The sequence below is a fragment of the Chaetura pelagica genome, unplaced genomic scaffold, assembly GCF_000747805.2.
Source record: "Chaetura pelagica isolate M959 unplaced genomic scaffold, ChaPel_1.0 scaffold219, whole genome shotgun sequence".
NCBI classification, from domain to species: Eukaryota; Metazoa; Chordata; class Aves; order Apodiformes; family Apodidae; genus Chaetura; species Chaetura pelagica.
Genome location: NW_009954552.1, coordinates 619,911 through 636,200, shown reverse-complemented (window position 1 = coordinate 636,200; position 16,290 = coordinate 619,911).

The following is a 16,290-nucleotide window of genomic DNA, read 5'->3' as shown; positions in this document are numbered from 1 at the left end:
ACGCTGAGAGCTACTAGGCATTTTTAAGAATTCTTTGGTACTTTATGGAGGTGTAAATATTTGTTTTTATACGTTAGAGTAATAACATACTCTGGCGGTTTGAAGACATCTGACAGAACCATTCTTTGTTTAAAGTTGGGACTTGAAGAGTAAATTTTTTTTAATATCCTAATCTGGCTAAAAATGACCATATTGTGTATATTTTTCATACAGACTCTGCCCTACTGGCAAGATGCATTAATTCTACTGTAAATAGCAACCACAGTGTCATTGTACTACAGGGAGCTGCTTTATGTCTTATCCTGCTGCCAAAAGAAGAGTAGATATTGGTAAGATAGGAGCGTAGGGGGAAGGAGAGTTGGGGTTGGAGAGACCTTTGAAAATGCTGCAGTGTCCAAATGTTCAGGTTGCACTGTTTTGCTTCCCTGACATGACACACACAGAAGAAGCCCTTTGGTAAGAAAAACATAAGGCCAATGCCAAACATGTCTGAGAATCCCTCATTGGTTGTGGTCTCCTATTCAGCCTCTGGGGCTTTATTTTCAACTCCTTAAATACACATTGATTTCGGGTTCAGGAAGAAGCTCCTCACAGCTGTACACTGAAATCCCTATCTCAGAGTAGTTGTGTCATGCAAATGTACCGACTTACATATGGGCAATTTTCATTAAATGTACTACATATAGTGATTTCTAGGTCATACATACCAAATAACCCAAATGTTTGGAAAAGCAAGTGTTTATGGGAAGAGGCCATTCCATAAAACACCAATGAGAAGTCATTCATCTTTTATTTCTGTATTTATTAAAAGCTTGTGGGAATGTCGCTTTACCAAGATACACATGTTGAAAATGGTTGCTGAAGAAACTGGATTTGTTTTAATTTATTTAGTGAGGTACCAGGCTTTTAGGTGCTTAAATGGAGAGCAAAATTGTTATGTGCAATAGGGAACTGCTGGTTAAAAGATACAGTTTCTGAACATCAGCAAGATAGACTTTTAACTACGGCTTGTTCTCCAAAGAACACTGGTAGCTCTCAATTCTTGTCAACATTTGAAAGAGAAATAAACATTTATATTTACTTTTTGACTAAACAGTTGTTTTGCATAGAAATGTTGTTTTATGTAGGAATTTATTAAAGGTGGTTTTACTTTGTTGAGAGTGATTTATTATTTTTGTTTTGGTGTTTTGTTGTTTCTTCAAAGGTGAAGAACCTTTCTGGAGCCAGGATGGCATTTTATGTAGTGGTTTGATTCTCTTGTCCTCACCCTGGGGGCTAATCAGCCTGAGAAGACCTTTCCTTCTAGAGTGTTGTGAAAGTAACAAGTGGATTGTGTTTTGGTTTTATTTTGTTGTTTTCTTAATACAGTACTGTGCCATGTCTCCCTTTCTAGATTTTATTTTTAAAGCAGGTGGGAGGGAGGGTATAAAATAACTACTTTGCAGGTGATAACCCTGAAAAAAAAGTAATTTAATCCTCAGCTAATTCACAGCATATAAGTTTGTATAAGTAACCATTCCTGGACATGTTATATTTTTGTGTGAGTACTCAGACATATCTGGTAAGTTGTCTTGCTGAGGGAGACATAAACTTTCCCAGAACTCCAGCTAGAGTTGTCAAGTTCAGCTTGGCTGCTTGGGGCTGCTGTGCAAAGTATGTGATAGGAGGGAGCATTATGGCATCTCTGTATCTGTAGCTAAAAAGGCAAGTCAGTTCTGTGGCCCACCCTGGACTTTTGGTGGAGCTTTGAAGAAATCCTTCCAGTCTGTGCTTGAGAGCCCCGTCTGCAAAATGGAGGAGGCAGCACTGATGTCCTGATGCTGAAACACCTTCCCTCAGTTACTACCAGGATATTGCACAGAATAAAGATGTTTTGTGTTGTGAGATTTTTTTTGGATATTACTTTATTGCAGGTTATAAACATACTTGAGATAGGCAATGTAACTTCCTTGCTGTCTTCTCTGAAATAACTAGAATTTAGAGTTGATTAGAAAATATGACTTGTTCAGTATTTGTGTTGTTTAATAGCCTTGGAATGGGATATGCTGTATTTGGTTGTCTTCACCTTCACTACATTTACTCTTGGCAATTTATGAGCAAGAATGGGAAAAGAAAGTTAGAGGCTTGTTAAATGGTATATTTTCATGTTTGGCAGCAAAAGAATTATGCATTTTCCTTGTGTAAATTCAACTGCTTTGTGCAAAGCAGAAGGAGAGAGTCTGTTCTCCACATTTTGTCATCCAAGAGGAGAATACTGGTGTTTTGCCATATCAGTTCCATTAATTATTTCTGTACTTACTTCCCAATATGCAGCTAGTGTTAAAATGGTAGGTTAATTTGCGTTTAATGGGATCATATGTTTTTCTTTCAAGCCATTATTTTAGACTGCAGAATTCAGAAGGCATGATATGGCTGGATTATAATATGCGAGTTTAAAGATTTTTTTTCCTAACAGTGAGGAGAAACGTAACCCTTTTAAATGTGGACACCTTGGAAAGGACGTAGCTTGATGCAGCTCTGGAAAAGAAACATAAGCAACAACTTTGGTATAAAACACTTTCAGTTCAGATCATCTCATGTTCTGTTAATCACTTTTCTCCAAGTATATGTCTAATCTGGTCAGCACAATTCCACTGGAAAAATTACTTTTCTTAGATCAACTCTGCTTCTCGAGGCCTTTGTGGTATCTGACAGGGAGAAAAGAACCCTGGACTGCTTTAAAAACAAGTGAAATTTGGTGTATGTAGTAGGTATATTATATAAATGTATTCTCTTTTTCTTTTATTGCATGATTACTTGATGGGTTTGTTTACCTTATGTTATGTGAATTGTGTCAAATGGCAACAACTGCTGCTTTTACACTCCTGCTTGTCCTATCTTTTGATTTCCAAGGGAAGAGCTCCTAGGGATTTTCTGCTCACCAGTGGAGTTACTTCCTTTCCCTTTTATGCTTGTATTGGCTTTATTGGCAGTCATGTATTGATCACTAAGTCATTCACATGCTAACAAATGCTTTTGACAGAGCCTGTTCATATATTTATTACAATAGAGTCCAGTATTCCTCTTTAATTTCCTGTACCTATTGAAATCAGATAATTAAATAGTAGAGGCTCTTAATAATTAATATATCAGGCTATGATCATAACCTTATTCTTTACAAAGGATTTAAAGCCTAAATCTTCTAAGTATGTAATCAGTATTTCTATTATTATTCTGTCACAATTTATTATATTAATTAATTATATGTCTGAGCAGGCTTTAAAATCTAAAACTGAAATTCTGCTAACATTATGCATTCCAGTTTTTGACAAGCTTTCTTAAAATTTGAAAAATCACTTGTCTGTCATAAGGCTGCCAAGAGATGAGGGAAAAGAGCTGTCTTGGAAAGCACGTTCTGGCAGGTGCTGCCATAGGACATGCAGGGCTGCACTGTTGTTGGACCTCACGGTTTGCATCTGGCTGGTATTTTGATAGACAGATGTGCCCCATTCTGGCTCGGCTCACGAGAAAGAAATCAGATGAGTGGCTTTGCCGCCTGACTCCTCTTTCCAGTGCAAAACTGCTTTGCTTGAGGCACAGCTGTCTGCCACTGACTGGTGGTGGGTGAAGTCTGGGTGTAAGTTAGTAGTCAAATTATTTTTGTAACTGGATCTGCAAGTCAGCCACAGATCACAATAATAAAATCTCAAGTGATTTGAATGAACGTAAGAACTGCTGATCTTTCATATTTTGGAATTTCAGAAAACTAGCTTTGGTTTTCCTTAAATCTGTTTAGATCAATGTGGAAGCCTCCTCTGACATCTGTGGGAACAGCACAAAACCTGATGCCCACATGGGTCACTAAGGAGCACAGATCAGTACCCATTAACCGAGGGGCTGATGAGTCAGCAGAGCTTGACTTTCCATGGGGACATTCAGGACTTGTTCACATAAGCCTGAGTGCACAGAAAGAGCAAATATGGTCTCAGGAATATGCAGTACCAAGCAGATCTTTGAAACAGATTTCAGTAGCCAATCCAGGGAAGGTGCAGTAATTTTAACACCTAATAATAATGCTGCAAAAACTTGGCTGCCCATGTTGCCTCCGTGCATTAATAGAAATCTTGTGATTACTCTTTCCAAGCGTGATTTCATTATTGATCAAAAAGAGTCACTGTGCTTCTTCCAGTGCTTACCAGGGAATTTATTTACCCTGCCCATACAATGAGCTGGTCTTCAAACGACATAGCAAAATAGCATGAACTGTTGGAGAAGTGAGGAGAGCTTTTTTCTTTTAACAAGCTGGATTTGCATACTGCTGTTCCTTGGATGCCTTTCCAACCTAACAGCCCACATTAAGAACTGAATGTCTGTCCTGTAGGCAACCCCAGGGACAATTCTGTCAGTCATATGCTAAAACGCAGCTCAACTGTGTAACCTATTTTAACAGGTTTTATTGTATTAGACTCAGATTTTAAATAATGCTGCTGTGATGAGCTAGTTCTTCATCCTTTCAGTCTGTCACCTTGCTTTTCTTCATGTGAATATGTTGAGAAGTTTCTCCTGGGATTCCTTGACGAAGAGGGATGAATATATATTTCTTAAATAATGGCATTGGTTATTCTTGTGAAGGATACAGTTTAAGAACAGCAGTCACAGAGAAATGTAAACAGGTAATTCTGGTTTTTTAGGCATCATTTGGCTTTTATGAAGCAAGTGAGCAGAAGTGACAATCAAGCATGATGGAAACATGGTTCCTGAGGGATTACAGCCCTTGTAGTGCAAGGGTGTTTGTAAGATCTAATTTTTGGCTTCAGAATTCTATGTCTGGGCACTTGCTGGGAGTGCCCAGAATCACTAAAATCTGGGAAAAGGTGAGGAACCTCACAGTGATTCATTCCTATTTGTGAATCCTGCCAAAGATTTTTCTCCTCCACATCATTCCTAATGGGCTTGGCCCTGAGAGCATTCTCTGGATGCATAGGTGTGATTTGACCACCTGTTCGACCTGAGCAAAGCATTTGCACAAGAAGTATTGAGTATTCCTAGGACACATCAGAGAGGGAGCTGAGCAGTATTGCTCAGGATACTCTGGAGTGTGGGAATGTTGTATATGTGGTTCTGAATTCCTCCTCTTGGAACTCCATTCCGTTGGCGAGGGAGGAACCAAAACCCACAAGAATGGATGACATAGCTCAGTTCAAGTATTCCCTGGGGATAGAAAAAAATAGCTGGATTCCAGTCCCCTTACCAATCACTGGAACAAAAAATGGAACAGTGCCAAAAGGGGAGTGGGAAGGACACAGAGAGAGAGTCCTTTTCCTTATGGACTAGTGGCTTGTGAACTTAGGAAGAGTAATGAAACCAGAGGTCCAAACTTTCCAGCCTGTGTTCTGTCTGCTTGACTAAGGAGAAGAATCTTTAATATTAATGCTTATGTGAGACAAAATCTGTTTAGCCCATTCCCTACCAATTAGCAAGGAATTATTCCTGTATATAGAGGTGTTCCAGTTGGCATGGGAGGAAAAGGTACATGCTGACAGGCTTGGGGTAATTTGCTCTAGAGGCTATTTCCACCCTTAACCTGTATTTATGAATTCCATGAAGATAAATAGTCTTGTGTATACCTGGACCTTAGTGCCACCCAGCACCTCCCATAGTATGCTGGCAGGTCACTGTGCTGCTCTTCTGGTGGTTGCTGCTCCTTCCATGGACTGTACAGGGAGCAGAGGTGGACACCTCGGGGGTCATTCCCCTGATCCCTTATATTTTGCGTGTTGTTTTACTTGGTGTTGTACTGCACAGATCTTAAACCCAAAGAAGGCTTAAATAATTTGAGTTGCAATCATTTCTCATTTTAAGGAGACATGCTGGATGGTAAGTCAGGAGTTGGAAGTCTGTAGAAGTTCAGAGATTCTAGAAGGGAATGGGAATAAAATCTGCAGGGTTTGTGGCCAGGATAACCTTTAGAAGCCTCATTCCGCCATCAAATTGCATACCCATGCTAGCTAATTTAAAAATACAAAGTTTAATATTCCAGACCACAAACAACACTGAAGCATACCTGTGCGTTACAAGTAAGTGTAACGCACCTGGTGGTTCTGCATTTAATACTCATTTTCTCCTTCCAGTTTCCTTAAGAGGAAAAAGAAAACTCTTCAGAACAGTTTCTGTTACAATTCCTTCTTCTAAATAGATGAGAAACCTCTAGTTCCTACTTACTATATTCCTTGCAGAGTTTATGCCAGTTAAATTAGTGAATGTGCATCTATTACACATAGGAAGGATGAGCTACAGCATGATGCTGCACAGAGAGTGTGCAGATTGCAGATGCAGTCAGCCTGAGTGGATCCAAGCTTTAGCATTTGGATGTGGTCAGGTACCAACCAGGCACCCACACCAAACTTTCAGTCACCTCTATCTACCTGGCTTTCTGCGATCAATGTACGAGAGCTGGTGTCTCCTCCTCTGTCGTAGTGATCCAGCAGGCTGTGGGCAATGAAGCTGCTTTGGGAATGCAGTGTCTCACATTTCCGGCAGACCAGGATTTCGCATTTTGGACACATTTTCCCAGAGTGTGGCTTCCTTAAAGAACACACTTCCTCCTGCACAGGCTTCAGCTTTTTGGAACCTTTCCTGTGTAAACATCTCCTCTTGTCTTCAAATAGCTGACTTCTTCCCTGAGGGCTAGAAGGGTGACAAGATTAATCTGTACATTTCCTGGATGAATAAGATCAGCAGAAGCAATTAGCGTGTGACTGATGAACCGTTCCTCAGGCTTGACCCACAACACACTAGGAGCAGGTGCAATCTGGTCACCTGCAGGAAACAGGACTGGACACAGAAAGGAGAGTCTGGCTCTGCTGCTGTGATGGCAGTGAGAAGCCATTAGTTTTAGAACATAGACTTATGAAAAGGGTTGTCACTATTTAAACAAAAATGTAAAAAAATTCCAAGTTGACCAGCTAGATAGGAGCTTTTCTGTGGGTGATGGTGGCACAAGCCTTGTATTTGCATGAAGACAAATTTCATACAGCTTTGTCTGCCTAAATTACTGGCTTCTATCTCATAGACCTCACCTATACTATCATAGAGGTTCTTTTTCCACTTGCATGCACTAATAATTATGCTGGCTACTAGAAAAGCCATATATTGCACTATCCTTGAATAGAGATGGAAGGGTTGAAAGAGAAGCACACTTGAGTTATATACCATTATATTTTCTATAAAATAGTACCTCAAAATCAAGAAGCTAGCCTGCATATTTCTTTATAAGACCTCACAGATCAGTCCTGAACTGTAGAGATTTGTGAGTTGGCTACACTACTGAGTAAGTTCTGTAGGTCCTGATGACTTGACTGTTTAAAAAACACTGCTGTGCAATGTGTCTGTAGAAGTACATCTAGTAAAGTCTGAAAACAAACTCTCTTTCCATTAATATGAGAACACCACAGGAGAATGATACTACATCACTGGTTTGGGGATTTTTTAGATCAAACTGAGGAGAAAATCCATATTCATTGCAAGTAAGGATAAAGGTCCAGAAAGCATGATATTTTTACAGCTTCAGTTGCACTTGCCTGCCTCCAGATTGTGTGCCTCAGTGATGAAATTATGGAGAATGGAGGAAATTCACAGCTGTAATTCACTAACCTCTTGGATGTTTGACTGTGTTTTGAGTCCATTTCCTCTGTGGTGCAGCAAGTTAAATACCAAAACAAAGCCCTTCTGCGGTTGGATCAGTGTAAGAGAAGAATCTGGTTTTTGGGACAATTTCTGGCTGGAGTATTTTAATCTTATGTCAACCTTGTAACCAACTGCTGTTGCTATCAGGCTTAATGTATTTAGCTGAATAATTGCTGAGACTTGCATGCACTTCCTGCTAAGATGGTAATTTCATGATAATTATCAAAGACAGGCTCTTTTTAGAAGATCTGTATAGAAAGCAGCTCTTGCAATGGATGAGAAAAGACAGTTTTTGGAAACTGCTACTGATCTTAGCATGTTTCATACCTCACTTTAAGAATAATATCAAGTACATAGACCCAAGAAGAGAATTTCAAATCCCATAAAAATGATGACAGTAAGTCAAAGCCCAAACATGCACAAAGCAGTAAGCTCTAAGTCATTTTTGCCTCTTTGCTTGCTTTTTTTTGCATGGCTTCTCTTTTTTCCTTTGGGTGTTGTTTTTTTCCCCCTTCTATCTGAAAAGTAGTAAGCATAAAGGTACTTTTATAGGTACATAAGCAGTAATTATACTCAGATTCAAGAAACTTGGTAGCACTGACTTTGTTAACAGTTATTTTGGGTGCTACCCATAGGTTTCCACTGCCCATTACACCCTGCAGCTAGGGTTATAGTGTAACAAAACCTGCAGCAGTGTCATTGCTAGAAACATTGTCCTGGGTTGTCACAACTGGCAGCACTGTGTGTATGTGGAGGAACAGGGATGCTGCCCCTCCAGATCTCTCTGGCTGGGTGGGAAGAAGCACAGGGAAAGGGTTGGAAGATAAATGTGCAGCCACACAAGGTTTGGAGACCTTAATTTCATATCTACTTTTGCCAGGGACTTGCTAGTTTTTAGGTCACTTTGTTTAATTAGCCGATGACTGTTCCCTTGTTTGTGAACCAGTTAATAAAGCAGAGGTAGCAAAGGTGTTTGTGACTCTTTGAAGGGTGCTCTGGAAATCTTAAAAAAATTCTTGGTTAAAAATACATACAAAATATAACCTTGGATGTACTTACAGGTTATTCTTAGGAGACCTAGAGAAGAGGCTCAGTCTAGAAAATCTCTTCCTAAATAGTCGCTCTCGCTTTTTCCGGCTGTGCTTCCCATCTCCCAGGCTGTCTTCTGTGAGTTCCTTCTTGCCTCTGTGTGAGTTCATTTTATCTGTCATAACAGCAGCACCCACTTAGACAAAAGCTGAAGTCCAAGTAGCTTTCCAAAAGTCTCTCCCTTATTGTGTTGCACCTGGTGAAGTCCAGATCTGTTACTCTACAGACCTGTACATGTTCTGGTTATGCAGAAGGTTTAGTCGAGATCCATGAGCAGCTGCTTTCCATCAGGTGGAGCAAATACCTACTTTACAAAATCCTGCAGACCACAAGGCGACTCTGGATATTCTTACTCAACCACTATTCCACGTAATTAGGGAAAGTGGGCGTGGACACTAAATATAATAAATATTTCCCTCTATGATTGCTCTTTCATGATTAGGCTCATTGCTGAAAGCCAGGAGAAGAGGCGGCTCGTTTGATAAAAGCCAAGAGCCAGGAGGCAATGAAACAGTTTTGTGCAGAGAACAGAAGCAGTGAAACAAATGTGAGATGGAACAAACACTGCAAAGCAAAAACCAGAGCCCTGAAAAGATGAAGAACCAACTGGGAATTTTAGTTAAGGCTTGGAAATTGTTTCCTTTTTCTTTTGATGAAGCAGTTGATTAGTCTGCATTTCCGCGTTGCATTGCGTTGTCTCCGTGAATTATCCCTTTGGCCTCTCTTGATTGAATTAGTCTCTCTGCTCTACATTTGATACTTAGTAATTGCATTAACTTTTAGTTGCTTGACTTGAAGGGTAACATTCACCCCTTCTAACGATTGGAAGCACTTGTCTGTTCTTACCTGTTCAAAATATTTTCTACAAATCATCCCAAAAGAAGTCACACAAATGTGTAAGCTTAAAAACAAAATAGACAACCATTTTGAACTATGCAGTGTTCTAATTTTACTCTTCATCTCTTCCCCTCCTCTGTGTACCCACTCGCCAGAAACCAGCCTTGTAAAGACAGTTCTCCATACACAGTTCTTACAGTAGGATACACATGAGCAGTCACTGCAAATGCTTTGCAGAATCACACCCTGAAACTGTTTTTTTCATATTGTTACAATTGTTGACCAAAAATGTATGTTGACACACATTAACAAGAAACTATGAAAACCCTGAAGGAACAGAGTGACGCACCTTGCAACTCGCGCTTGATAATAAGACAGCTTTTTAACAGAACTTAGGTAGAAGGGAAACAGTCACTAAAGAATTCCTATGCTATTAAGGTATTGATAAAAATTGTAAATGAAAGAAAATTACACGCATCACAATTGTAGACTTCCGTTTTTATTTTGTGACAAAGTTTAAGACCTATTTTAGGCATACGGTAGTGCTGAGGTGAAGCTTTGCAAAACAGACCCATCTGTGACTAATAACAATCAGCATCAGGGGAGGCTGGAATCTGCCTTACCTCAGAGAAGTGAACTTCAGAGACTTCTTACTGCAGGATGTTCCCATACTAATTCCTCTTGTTAAAAGATCAAGGGAGGAAAATGTAACATTGAAAGTACAGAAGCAACTATGTGGAACTTTGTGACAAAGAATTGAAAATACAAAGAAAAGTGTATTTTCTAAAACCTTCTAGTATTTATTTATTTTTTAATATTTCTTTTTTAATGTACTTTGGACATATATTGTATAGTATTTAATTTCTCTTTTAAAGATGAAGTTGTCTGGCTATGTTGAGTTTCCAGTGTAATTCTGATGATGTAGCAAGATTCCTCCTAGACTTTGTTCAAATGTGTTGCCAGATCAGCAGATTTGAATACCTGGTGTTTGAATAATTTATTTGCCTTGCTTTTCTTCACTGCTCAAATCCTGTGAAACATTAATACCTCTGCTTTCAATACACCAATTAATTACCCCCACCTTTCTTACTTAGCAACAACAATAGTTCAGCCACAGTAACCAATAATAGTGTTGCTGTGGCTAGCCCTGGGATTTACTTCATTATGTGGTCAGTCTGTAAACCTATAGATGATATAATGACCCTTTAAAACAGGAATCCTACTTGTAGATCATTCCTTCAGCTGAAGATCACCAACAGCAGTGGACAGCATTTTCAGGAACCTCAGCGTTGTAGCTGTGGATTGTCTCTAGTTAATTGTCAGTAAGGGCTAGTATGCAGACATCAAAACTGATTAGCACTGATGCTTGCTGTTGGCTGCCTTCATCCCTGGACTACGTGAGCAGTGTTTTGGTGCCTCTGTAATGGTCTTCATATTTACTAATACAATTTTGGGACAAAATAGGAATTATGGATGGGGTAAAAAACACCAACAGTTTACGAAAGACTAACAATTTTCTCTACCCGGGTCTGGTGGGCTAAAGATGCAGAAAGCTGTTTTCCAGAAATGGAGCATTTCCCCAGCCATCCCTCCAACTGCAGCAGCACACTGTAGCTCTGAGCCAGCTGATGGCCTCTGGGGTAAAAGAACCAAGCAGAACCAGAGGTATAATCTTTGTGGCACAGACTGTCACGCAAACACACAGGGCAAAAAATGCCAGAGAAGAAAGAAGGTCTGGAGAGAGGAAATTATATGACTAGCAACTTGGGAAAGATTTCTCTGCATCCCCAGGATGCAGCTTTTCTGATCCAGTTCTGTGTCTTAATTAATGAACTAACATTTAAGCTCTTTGAAATAATTCTGAGCATAGTTTTTTGCCAACACAGGGTGTCTCTGCATCTCTTCTTACACCAAAGGCTTTGGTAGTCTTTAATGGCAAGTTTTGATCCCTGGGAAGGTAGGGCTAAAGGAAAATGTCCCCAAATTTAGCTGTGGAATTTTTAGGATCATGAGTCTTCTTGGATTGTAATGGTGATGCTGTCATTAACAGATAGAAAATTCTTTAGCAAGTAGGGGCACAGTCCAGTGACATTTAATTCGGTTTTGAGAGCTCTCTCTCCCATGTCTAAGCAAAGCAAGCTGTGGTGTGCTGATTTAGTGCAATCTCATCCTGTGTGGTGTTCACAATGTGTGAAGCATTCTCCCTGTGCTGGCACACTCTGCTAAAGCAGGCAATATGTGTCTGCCATGTTACCTTTCTACTTATGTGACTGTTACCTGTCCTACTTCAATCAAGGTGAAACTGGCATGAAGTCAGCATAAACACTTGATCGTGTGTGCCGGATAGTTTGTATATTAAAACTGTTTGATGTTGTGTTTAGTTACTTGTTACACGCTCCATGGACATGAAGTGATTACCACAGAAAAGGCAGGAAGGCCTAGAGGGCAGGTCCTTCTATCCCAGAGCTCCTGGTCACACTAGCTGTGCATGACTCTTCACTTCCTCAGTACTCAAATATGTTTGGGTGTGAGGGCTAAGAAGGTAACGTGCCTGGTAGTAGGTGGTCCCAGTATTAGGCTTAAGCCTTGGTGTGGCTGTATACTATGATGCTATGGGGGGTATCACAGAAACACATTTTGGTGTAGGATATCTGAAAAGTAAACTGTCCTCAGGAGAAAAGAACTATGTAGGAGTTCCAGATGAGGAGCGGCCTGTGAATGGATAAAGTATAAAACTAGTCAGGAGTCTTCTGCCAAAATGGCTTGTCACTGGGGCCTGTCGATTAGTTGAAAGTCCAGCTTTTCATAGAGAAAGGCCAGTTTGAGGTGTTTTTTACTTCCATCAGTAAAAGTTTTCCAGGGCCAGGCTGTTACACGTGCTATCTGTGAGCAAACCCTTAGTGATATGGTCAAATATAGAAAGGCCCTAAGTGATATTTATTTATGCAAATTATTGCCTTCAGTAGAAGAGACAATGATGCTCCAGTGGTGTGATGAGTCCTTAACACAGTGAGCAAGCTCTCAGGCAGTGGAGGGAGGAGATGTTCCTGTGACTAACTCACTCAGGTGTTCCCAAAGGACAGTTCTCCTTCAGAGCTGATAGCTGAGGCTTGCATCTCATTCAGGCTGCGATAGCATCTGAGCCTGGATTTAGGTCACACCCAAATGTCCCAATGTCTGGGCTATGTTTCACTGCTGTGGGTGTTGTCATGTTCCCTGGCTACTTTCTTTCTCCATGGTAACTTGCAAGTGGTTGATATCAAGTTTAGAAATTGAAACTGATGCTTTGCTCACCCTTAGTACCATTACCATTCTTGTTGCTTTGAGGAACAGCTCATCTTTTCTTTGGCATCAGATTTGATCTGATAACACTGATGTACTATTTCCCCAAGATGCACCCCACGATCTGAGGTCTAGATACTTAAAAAAGCTCTGGGTAAGCCCTTGCCTTCCTTGGGTAGATACCTCATTTAAAAGGCTTGTGTTAGCTGTCACTGAAACTGATGGAAAATTAGTGAAGGTAATGACTAATGGAGTCTCTTTCTACAAAATTAGTGAAGGTAATGACTAATGGAGTCTCTACAGGTAAAATGGAACATGGTACCTTTGAGAGCAGCAATGTTAAAGTCCCACTTCTTGAAAAAAACAACTGTGTAGACTTTCTTCTTTCCTGGCCTCTGTTTAGAGTATGCAATGGCCTTGGTTTAAGTGCAAAGGAGCATGTTCTGCCTCAGAAGTTTTGTTGTGTACAGGAGTGGGGCTGTACAAGAGAAGTGCTAATGTCAAGGAGGGGGAACCAAGGAGATAGACTGAGTGTCAGGTGAAGGCTGCAAGAAGTCAAACCCAGGAGCACAGACTTGGCAACTGCTCTATTTAATTTGGGACAATCAGTTAAGAAGCAATGGTTGATCCTAGCAGTTTATTTGCCTTTGGTTTTGTTCAGTGTTATGGGTAGGAATTTTCAATAAACTTGCGTTTATTTCATTCGCAAGTACTCACCCACGGCAGCACAGACTGAACTGCAGCACCTCTCGTGATCGTCTTTTTTTTCCTCTTTCTTCTCGGTTTTGGTTTTGTTGTTTTGGTTTTCTTTCTTAATTTTCTTTCTAGAGAAAGAGAGAAAGAAGGTGGTGACAGAAACACACAAAGGTTTTAATCTAAATAATCCCCCGAGTCTCCTGGCTGGCATGAGCCCTGCTCCGGTAACCACACCCCGGCGAGACGTCTGGGCGGCGGCTGGAGCCCACGGTCCCTTGGTCTCAGCCACTCCGGGACCTGCTCCTGCCTGTGGGAGGGTGGGGAGGAGGCACCTCTGTGCCCTGCCTCTGCTTCCCACGCCGTGATGTGAGGGGCAGGCGTGCTCAGTAGCCCGTGCCTAGCCTTCCTTCTCAGCAACAGTGCCTACAACACCAGGAGACGGCTTGCAGCGGGAGCTCAGCCGAAAGCCATCTTAGCTGGGGAAGGAGGCGGTGGACACCGCGCCGCTCGATGCGCGACATGTGAGTACCCGGCCCTGCAGGCGGGGGCCACCTCCATCCCCCGCCCGGACCCCTGTCCCCCGGCCGGCTATCCCGCAGAGAAGCGGGCGCTGGAAGTTGACGCGCATGCTCGGAAGGAACGGCGGGTGTTGCCCTGTTGCTTTGGCAGCCGAGGGGGATTAACTTTTGCGATGCAGTTCGGTGTCGGAGGGACGCGCAGGGCCGTGAGTGGAGTGGGGTGAAGAGGTGGAAACGGGAATAAAATGCCCGAGGCTGCCGTGGCCCCGGTGGGTGGCACCCGTGCGGCTCCGGACTCCGAGGAAGGGGTTTCAGGGCGGGAGCTCGGTAGGTGTAATCCAGCCTGCAGCAAATCGAAGTCTGATCTGTCTGCTGTTAACCCGTGAGCACTTAACATGGGCTCTCACTGCTTGCTGTTTATCCAGCTGGCAGACAGCAGTGGAGACAGTTATTGACATGATTCTAACTCTGATTAATACTCAAAAAGAAATGCTGGGCCAATATCCTCAACAGGTTGAAGTCACGATTGTTTTACAGCACTCGGTGCTGCTGATCCATAGTTGCTGGGTCCTGTTTGTTTTCTGTGTTGAGGGACACGTTCTCTCTGAAATACTTGCTGTCTGATCAATTCAGCCTCACCCTCTCTAGTACCGAAGGCTTCCAGCAGCAGCGCTTGGTAAGTATCTGTTCCCTCTCACTTGAATGTCTTCAAATACCTCTTCCAAGTCTTTACATTCAGCATTAATGAAAGCATTAACAGTCTCTGCTAGGCAGTGATGAACCCCCAAACTCAATTCTTAAACCAGAAGTGCACTGAGGTAAGTAGGAATTTATCAGACCCCTGTTTGTTCACAAAATACTTTGGGTAGCTAAATACATAATCATTTTACTATTATCTCAATTAATTGCTCATTCTCAGTGACTTCTAAGACACAGCCAGAGAAGATGTCTAAAACAGCCATTCACACATGGTGCTACAGAACGTGTATGGGATCAAATATCCTCTGGTTTTGGGTGGACTTGGAAGAATTGGAGCTTGGATAATTCAGACAAGATCAGGAATGGCAACAGTCCCGGCAATCTGTGATTAAATTACTTTAAAAATATTTTAAATAATAAACAATTCTTCATGAGGGATTTTAAAAACAGAATCTACAATCACACGTTCTGAAATGTTGGTTTTCTTCTTCCATGCTGTTTCCTGTGTAATATCTTGGACAATAAGCTTTTGTCCATTTTTGGACAAATGCTTCCAAAGCAGGGAACTCTTTGGAAGTAAAGAAAAATTACTGTCCAGGAAACAATTATTCGTGTAAATACTGAACTCCTATCTAGCAAAAGCCAGTTCATTTTAAGCTCCTGTTGCCTAGTTGTGTTTATATCAAGAACCAGATGATAACATAAATAGTTTTATTTGTATGTGAGCTGTACTTCAACGATTAATAAGAGTTTGCTGTTGTAGTATTTAAGCTGTTCAGACACAAACAGTGACTCAGATGATGTTTAAATTAACTATGTATATTTCAGTCTTGGTGTATATAGGTGTTCATGAGAGCATTTGTACATAAAGCAGAAAGGATGGTGCTAATGGAACTTGGTTGCACTTTTTCTGTAGGGCATGTGCATCAGACAAAAAAAAAAAATAGAAGAAAAAGGGAAAGCAGTTTTTGTCTATTTTGACAATAAAGACTTTCAGTTTTATAATCAAAACAAAGCCAAAACAAATAAGCAGCTTCTCATTTGCAGTGTCAGTTGGTATCTGTTTCATTGCCAGATATTACAATGAATTTTTTTTTTAATATCTGCATGAATATCATGTCCCAAAAGCTTCTGAGATACTGATGAACAATAAAGATAAATGTGTATTAGTTACTGACTTGTAGCAGAAGCTACAGTTGTAGTTCACTAGATGATAAAACCTAATTGCAAGTGAGCACACAATGCTCTGTGGAATTTACTGCTCCTGCTGTTACTCCTATAGGATACTGCAAATACGGGCTCTTCTCATGGTGTGTACAGACACCCAGGTGAGACTCGAGGTTGTGTCTTCAGCTGTTGTGAACCAGTGTTCATGAAGAACTCCTTCACAGGGTCCAGTGACAGCTCCAGCTAATTCTGGTGTACTGTCCTCAAAGCAACTTGCAGGTAGTGCTCAGGGAAGAGTACAAGGAAACAGTGGCTGTGCAGTGGTGTTCTCAGAACT